The sequence below is a fragment of the Limulus polyphemus genome, unplaced genomic scaffold, assembly GCF_000517525.1.
Source record: "Limulus polyphemus unplaced genomic scaffold, Limulus_polyphemus-2.1.2 Scaffold410, whole genome shotgun sequence".
Lineage (NCBI taxonomy): Eukaryota > Metazoa > Arthropoda > Merostomata > Xiphosura > Limulidae > Limulus > Limulus polyphemus.
This window is the reverse complement of record NW_013666020.1, coordinates 125,474-134,741: the sequence shown is the minus strand read 5'-3', so window position 1 is coordinate 134,741 and position 9,268 is coordinate 125,474. Positions and strand designations below refer to the sequence as shown.

Sequence of the window (9,268 nt, the reverse complement as noted above, 5' to 3'; positions counted from 1 at the left end):
TGGGGTATGTTAAGGATATTATGTATCGCACACCTATAGCAAACACCAGGAAGCTAAAGACCAGGATAACGAATGTCGTCTCCATTGTAACTGTGGACATGTTGCAGCGAGTGTGGATTGAAATCGAATATCGGTTAGACGTGTAAAAAAACATTCAAACAAATGGTGCACTGACATAACAATATAAACTGTTTAAGTTGGGCTACAATATATTTAAAACTGCATTGTTGTATTTTCCTAGCCATTTAATTATTAAATTTTAAAATAGAAAAGATGATTTTGTACCTCCCTGAATAATTGTACAAAGCACTTTCCTTATCAAGCTTTTAAACTTATACGATAGATGGCACTGCGTAATATACCCTGCAAGTCTTTCTCTCTTACTGTACACACTACAGTCTCATCAGTAATGACGTATATAAGTTTTACTGCCATTATTTGATCTGAGGATGAAGTAAAGTTTAAACTTTATAAGGGTCTTGAGAATGTTAGTTGGAAGCTAGTTTTAAACCAAATTAATACACCTTATCCTCGTTTCTCAAAATTGTTAACTTGTTAATTTTTCTATGATATATTTAATTGCTTTGGCGTTGAAAGCTGAGTTTTCGTATTATACTGCTGTGGATTTATACGTAATTCACTAAATCTGTTATTCCTCCGTGTCAGCTGTAGCTGTTTGACAGACTCATGTATCACTCTGAGGGGTTTGCAAGTTTCATGCTATTATTCAAGAAGCATCAGATAAATCACAAATGAAACCGTATCTGTAACTATATGTAAACTGCATTTGTGGTCAGTAGAAAGAAATGTAATACGTTGATCGCTACAAACTAATAAATTCATCAAGTTAATTTGCTATCAGGCAGGCTGAGGTACTTTGTGAGACATAAGTTTCTGAACTTACAGTGTGGTTATAACTTCTTCACAACATTATTTATGAAAATGGTAATTTATCCATTCAAAACCGACCGTCAGTAATAAGTTATTTTTCACTTGATAAATCAGTCTCACACTCTTTATCAAATATGGAGAAATAGATACTAATATTTAAAGCATTAGTTGCTGCGAAACTTCACAAAAAAAGAGAAAATCACTGTACCGCGACTGCCTTTTTTTTTCAGGTATTCCTAATACATAAATTAACTCACTGGAGAAAATCACTTCCAGCATAAAATACTTGTTTAGGACAACGATTATGTAGGAGAGGTGCGGGGACAGACGGAGGGAGGGAAAAAGGGGGGGGAGCAGTGACCTCATTTTTTCCTAATATTTTTCTAGTGTTGCTATACCCATATGGGGAGGGTGGGGAGGGGAAAATGAAAGTACCGCTTCGAATGAGCAGGTATATTTCATATTTTTTTGCCAGTCTTTTATACGTGACTATAATAATCATGAGTACCACTATTAAATCAGGAAAAAAACATGCAACACATAATTTGTATTGTTGTTGTCTTTTTGTCATTTCTTTTAATCAACGTACGTTAGTCATACTTTGAATTATTAACAACCAACGGTTTTTACAGTAATTACCAATGTTATTCAGTACCAAAACTCCGAAGTTCTTCTAAACGGTGATTGGCTTGAGATGAAATTCACAGTTATAACAAAGAATGAGATGAACTACGACAGTACAGGTTCGAGAGCGTAAAGAACAACCCAGCCTAGCAATAAACAACAGGCTAATGTATAGGTACACATTTATAAGCACATAGCATATGTTTGTAGATTAATCTAACCCAATAATTATGTGGGTGCTAACAACCTCATATGGTTGTCGTTCTTATTTATTTGTCAAAATCTTTGGGGCTTTTGTTTACTTCTTTTTTATAAGTATATAAGTTGTTTTCAACTTAATAAGTCATGTTTGACGATCAGTTTATATATATATATATATAGGAGTGGTTCCATAAATTGATTCACATATTTTGGACTGTGTGTGTTTTCTTATGGCAAAGCCACATCCGGCTATCTGCTGTGTCCACCGAGGGGAATCGAACCCCTTATTTTAGCGTTGTAAATCATTGGACTTACCGCTCTCTCAACGAGGGACTTTTTGGACGGACACACAATATCCTTGTTCAAGACACTGGTCACAGATCTCCTAACAGCTCTAGGCGAAGCGTGGAAAGCACCAGAAAAACATCTTAACAAAATCAAGTGACATAATCAGAACCCACAAAATATGGAGCTAAAATGTTCCTACGATGCTTCTGTTTATTATTCAAAATGTCCCCACCACCTTGGAGGAAGGGCTATCTCCAACAAAGTTCTTATACATTTAACAACAACATAAGTTGTTTTTACTGTTTCTGTAGAGCTCTCTGGAAAATATCTTTAAACTAATTTTTATATTAAATCAAATAATATTTACCGTTTGTGCACTAATCATGTATATGTAAAATCCACTGATTTTTGTTTTGCTCTGTGATCATTGTATTGTTATTTTAGTGATCTGACATTTCAAAATTTACTCAGAAACCCGGAGCGCTGCTAAGATAGAAAGAATAAAAATCGATAAGTCCAAAAGTAAAAGAAAGTAAACACAAAAGATTATGAAAATATGAAATTCAGAGTGAATGTAAAAAAAAAAAGTTATTTTCTGGTGAATTTGGTAAAACTGTTGCAGAGTATTTCTGAAACACACTTATATTCGATACACAAAGAACCAATAGAACAGCAGCTTGCCCTCAGTTTGTTGCAACATGCTGGGCCAGTTTTTGCTGTTATTAAAACACTCTGCCTGAGGCCTGGTGCCAAAGAAAGGCGCTCGACGCGTCTCAGAGTAAGAGTGTGAAGCTACACGAACGCTGTGGTTCGCGTTGGTCGCGAGCTGGAGAGAAAGTGGGTAAGTTCATATTATTTTCACTGTTTTTCAATTGTTTATGATATTGATAATATACGGTAAAACAAATTAAATCTATTAGACATAACGACATTAATTTTCAAATAGTACAGTGTGACCTAGCTTTTGTTTTTGTTCCTTTTGTATAAAGAACGAACGTAATATTCACATTAACGCTGTATCATACGCTCACTGTTTCTTGAAAACGAACGTTCATTTACCTCGCCTCTACTTGAAGCTAAGGTGATCACACAAGCTCGTAGCCAGGTAGTGTGTGTGCGTAAAAAATCCGAAATACGTAATGGTTCGTACGTTATAACTACAAATAAACATTTCTAATAAATTTTTCCGCATGTATGCAGCGTTACAAAAGTAGTTATATAATGAGAGATCATCATTAAAGAAAGGAAAAAATAAATGCTCACATACACACACTTCCCCCGGAGTCCGCTATGAACATGATATAAACAGGTTTCCTGTCAGATTTTATTATTTTTGTACCATGTAATCAAATACATTACCACGGATAAATAGATGGGTAGATAGAATCAACTTAAACACATTGCTACGGATAAATAGATTGGTAGATAAAATCAACTTAAACACATAGCTACGAATAGATAGATGAGTAGATAGAATCAACTTAAACACATTCCTACGAATAGATAGATGAGTAGATAGAATCAACTTAAACACATTCCTACGAATAGATAGGTAGATAGAATCGACTTAAACACATTGCTACGGATAAATAGATTGGTAGATAGAATCAACTTAAACACATTGCCACGAATAGATAGATGGGTAGATATAATCAACTTAAAGACATTGCTACGGATAAATAGATGGGTAGATAGAATCAACTTAAACACAATTCTACGAATGAATAGATGGGTAGATAGAATCAACTTAAAGACATTGCCACGAATAGATAGTAGGGTAGATAGAATCAACTAAAACACATTGCTACGGAGAAATAGATGGGTAGCTAAAATTAACTTAAACACAATTCTACGAATAAATAGATGGGTAGATAGAATCAACTTAAACACATTGCTACGAATAGATAGGTAGATAGAATCAACTTAAACACATTGCTACGGATAAATAGATGGGTAGATAGAATCAACTTAAACATATTGCTACGAATAGACTGATGGGTAGATAGAATAAACTTAAACACATTGCTGCGAATAGATAAATAGGTAGATAGAATCAACTTAAACACATTGCTACGAATAGAGAAATGGGTAGATAGAATCAACTTAAACACATTCCTATGAATAGATAGGTAGATAGAATCAACTTAAACATATTGTTACGAATAGATAGATGAGTAGATAGAATCAACTTAAACACATTGCCACGAATAGATATTATGGTAGATAGAATAAACTTAAACACATTGCTACGAATAATAGATGGGTAGATAGAATCAACTTAAACACATTGCTACATCTACCCATCTATCTATTCGTAGCAATGTGTTTAAGTTGATTCTATCTACCCATCTATTTATCCAAAATTAACTTAAACACATTGCTACGAATAGATAGATGGGTAGATAAAATTAACTGAAACAATTCTACGAATAAATAGATGGTAGATAGAATCAACTGAAAAACATTGCTACGAATAGATAGATGGGTAGATAGAATCAACTTAAAAACGTTGCTACGAATAGATAGATGGGTAGATAGAATTGACTTAAACACATTGCTACGGATAAATAGATGGGTAGATAGAATCAACTTAAACACATTGCTACGAATAGATAGATGGGTAGATAGAATCAACTTAAACACATACGAATAGATAGATGGGTAGATAGAATCAACTTAAACACATTGATACGAATAGATAGATGGGTAAATAGAATCAACTTAAACACATTGCTACGAATAGATAGATACGTAGATAGAATCAACTTAAACACATTGCTTCTGTGTATACCTATAATAAGTATACCTATGTTTGACAAACACACGGAAGCTAAGTTGAGGATAGATAATTGGCTGGAAAGTCGTTCAGGTTGACTGACTAACTTAATAAAAAATGAACAACGGAAAGATGGTGAGGTGGACGTACAGACGAGATATGATGAATAGACAAACGAATGAAGAATTACGCACCTGGGGAGATGGAATATGTTTGTACATAGAGGATTTATTATTAAGTAAATCTTCTCAGGATGTAATTTACTCTCAGGTTGTCCCGTAAGATCACAAGGGTAACCACAACAGTAAGTTTCGAGCTCTGGACAATAAAACATTGTGATTTCATGACGTTCGGCACAACTAAAATATGTTTGTAGATTACATATGGGTAAAACGTGGCATTTTCTTACCGCTGTCCCGCCGGAGACAGATTATTATGAAAATGATATAAAATAATAAGAATTTATAAGCAAATACTTGAGCTAATAATGATCAAAAAGTCTAAATGTTATATCTGCTTCAATAGACAATATCATTCAACCAACCAGTGTTCTAAGAAGTATGAAAAAGTTCGTTCTAGAGATCTCATTGGTAAAGTCACGATTTTCTTTTCTAGTTCTAACTGTTTTCGCACGATAAGTTGGCAGTAACAGGTCCGCGCGTTGTCGTCCTATTACATTAACTTCCGCATTCGTATACCCTAAATTATTCAAGCATGCTGATAATTACCGCGCTACGGTCTGTGATGGGTTTAGTAAAAGCAGCTTCAAACAATAATATTTGTGTATATGATAAAAATGCTTTTCTCATATAGAAAGAGTTTGGGACATAGGTTATATTCATATTTTCAAGGTCAAAAAGTAATATGTTGGGGCTTTTGATATTGTGTTTAGTTGGAAGGTTTTATATTTATATCATATTTTCACAGATTCTCAGTTTCTAAAAGGTACTGCTATTTACCACTACTATCACCGAGTTAATGGAATTATTAAGACCGATGGTTTGTTTGAAGTTAAGCACAAAGCTACACAATGAGCTATCTGTGCTCTGCCCACCACGGGTATCGAAACTCGGTTTCTAGTGTTGTAAGTCCGCAGACGTATCGCTGTGCAACTAGGGGGCAAGACCAATGGAAGGTTTATTACATCATTTTTTATCATACACACCCAGTTCAGTACAAGCCTGATATCATATTGTCTACGTTAGAGAAATTCGATGTTTCGAAAGGCATTTCCTGCTACTCTAATCATTGAAGATGAAAACAATTACGTTGCACTGTATTACCTGAAAACCAAAAATTATTTCAACGCCTTTAGACTGACACACTTAAAACAGTTAATATAAAAACAATAATAGTAAAATAAACACGAGATCAAATAATAATACCTTTTATATCACTGAAGGCTCGCACTAATCATTTCTTCTTCTGTGACTGATATTGAAATTTCAAGATAAATTTGAATTTTAACATTTTCGGTGCGACCACATCAAAAAAGCTAGAAAACTAAACGATAGACATTTTCCATAATGCAAGACTTTGATTTAGATTTTATCATTACCGTCACAAAACTCGTAAACTGCTTGGTTACCCATATCGAAAAACGTAACTCACTGTTTTATAAGTGAATAATATGTTTGTATTATAATTTTGTACTGAAAGATTAAAAACTTCGAAGTACTGAGCGGGTAGATTCGTTTATGTGTATGTATGTGTGTGTGTTTTTGCGGTCGCACGACACAGAAAGGCAAACACACGTTTTGTTGAATGAATCACAGTTTCAGTAAAACAATGAAACAACACGTTTTCGGAGAAGTTTAGATAGATGAAAGAGAGAGACCGTAAGAGACAAGTTAGCTATAACACGTGAACTTTGGAATAAACTTTAATTACCTACAGAAGTTGACTGACGATTAAATTATATTAATAGGACAAAAGGAGCTATAAAAATTACTTTTTTCCTTTTCACAATACGCACACGGTTTTACCAAATATGTTACTTAGTATTTCTGTAATTCACGTGTATCACCTTAAAGGACAGATGCACAGGTAGGTGTAGAATGTTCATATTGCGATACACGTGTATCCGTTGGTAGGGTTATATAAGAAAGTTTTGTTATCGATGAGATCAGCTGTTTTAATTTTCATTCTGATAATTATGACAATCAGCGGGAATACTTACTCTGGTTTTCATGTCAAGGATGTTTTAAAGCTTTGAGCCAGGGTGTGTCATTCTTGTGCACTCTAGAAACCTACAAATAAAGGGAGGTTTGATGAAATATACCCAGGAGCCTTCAGATTTTGTTCCACTCGACCAGAAATTATAAGAGACTGAGGGGAAAACGTTCATTTAATAAAAATACTTTATTTCACAAAATCAACTGGCACAGAATCAAAGACGATGACCAGTAGTACTTATTAATTCTTGATTATTTCTGCTTAATAACTACTGGACAATAAGCAGGCGACTCCATGAAACAAAGACTAGGCCAAACTCTGAGAGAGCACTAACCTTGTTTTGAATTATATTAAAATTCTAATACTCAGTAAGACTTCCCAAGAAGCCATATCACCAGGCAAGTCCCATGGACAGAAAGAGGAAATCAGGATTTCCAACTGTTTTATCTTAATATACAACCAACATGCCAGAAAACCCCGTGAAACTTGCTTAACTAGTTCAACTAGGATATATTTTCCAACATAATCTCCAATTGAGTCAATAAACTTTATGCACTTCTGAAAAAAATCTTCTTCTTGGTTCTCAATCAATGATTGGCCGGTATGTACGAGATCGTCATCATTCTGAAATCTTCGACCTTTCAGAAATACTTTAAGGTTCGGGAAGAGAAAAAAGTCACTTGGAGCTAAAGCCGGTGAGTAAGAGCTGGTGATTGAGTATTTCGAAGCCAACATCATGGATAGCGTTCAAAGCGACACGCGATTCGTGAACCGGGGCATTGTCATGGAAGATCACACTTGAGCAATCCTCTTCTTTTTTCTTTGATTTCTTGATGCAAATTGTTCATTAATGATATATAGTAATCTCCTGTAACGGTTTGACCCCTTTCCAACTAATTAAGTAGTTCGACGTGATAATTTTGATTTCCCCAGCAGAGGATTTGACTTGCACTTCTTTGGGGTGGGTTAATTTGGGTTCTTCATTGCAAATTTTGTATTTTGGTCTCTGGATCGAAATGGTGAACCAACGTTGCATCCATAGTTATGAATCTATTGAAGCCTTTGGAGTAGGCGTTGACTTTCAATAACTCGGATCCGTTTCCGCTCATTTTTGGAACCCATCCGGCACTAACCTTATTCATGCCCAAATTGTCACTCAGAATGCTTGCTACAATACTTTTATCGATTTCCACTTCTTCTGTTAACTTTCTAATGCTAACAGTTTCTATCATATATAACCAGATCATGAGCTTTATCTACAATTTCTGTTTTGGTCGATGTCGAGAGCCGATCTGACCTCGGATCATCTTCACATAATTACCTACTGCACTTAAACTCAGCACGCCACTTTTTCACTCTTGAATATGCTGGATTACTCTCTCCTAATGCAGCTTCCGTGTCCTGGTGGACTTCTTGCGGTGTAATTTTCTTATTAACAAAATATTTGTTCACGGCACGAAGTTAGATCTTCTCCATGATGTTTAACACGGCTCACTTCTTTCCTTCAAAAATCCTCACAAAATAAGTTTGTTAAGTTGTGTATTACGTTTTGTTTACTTATAAAAAGGTTCAAACGTAATACTTATCAGAAAAAAGCATACATATCAGTTGTTTTTTTAGGTCAGGCCACGAACGTTTCGGATAACTCTCGTATAACACTCGGCCAGGTGAAAATAGGCAAGTCTAGACCAAAACCTATAAATGTGACAGACAGTCTCCAGAGGCAAGATTAGTGTAGTTCAGGGTAGTAGTATCCTATTATCCTAAAGCTTGTAATTAAATAGAGAAACCTGTACTAAAGGTGTCCAAAATTTCCAATGGGATGTAATTGTCCCAGATCATATCTCCAGTTTTAGACACTAGATTAAAATATGTTACAGATCCAGATATATGTTTGTTGCTAGATCTGTAAGAGCTTGACACTTTCACTACACACGAAGGTTTGTTTTTTGCATATTGGTGGTAAAAAGGTTAACAAAGAATTGATACACAAAGGAAAGCACCATTTAATAAAGAGTTGTAAAATACGTGAAAATATTAGGTCGTCAAGAAATTAATGTCGCGTTTAGGAACACTTTCATTAACCCCCCCCCCAAAAAAAAAACGTACATCACGTATAATACTTAAACGAACCGCCTAAACGTCACGTTAGTGCAGCCTATATAATTTGTAAAGTTTAGTATACTCTAATCACTTATAGTGATGGCAAACGACGAGACACACATTCGACATGTTATGCTATTTGAATCCAAGAAGAAAAAAAATGCCCTTGTAGCCACAAAGAATATCAAGTAAGTTTGTGGAAATGTTTTG

The 9,268-nt window shown here is 34.8% G+C and overlaps 1 protein-coding gene across 1 annotated transcript in view; it reads left to right on the top strand.

Annotated features, from left to right (window-relative positions):
• Positions 1-2,758: 2,758 nt before the first annotated feature.
• LOC106458055 overlaps positions 2,759-9,268 on the top strand; it is a 41,230-nt gene continuing 34,720 nt past the window's right edge. The window contains exon 1 of the mRNA XM_013917509.2: positions 2,759-2,845. The gene's annotated coding sequence lies outside the window, so the exon portion shown is untranslated. The remainder of the gene's footprint in view (positions 2,846-9,268) is intronic.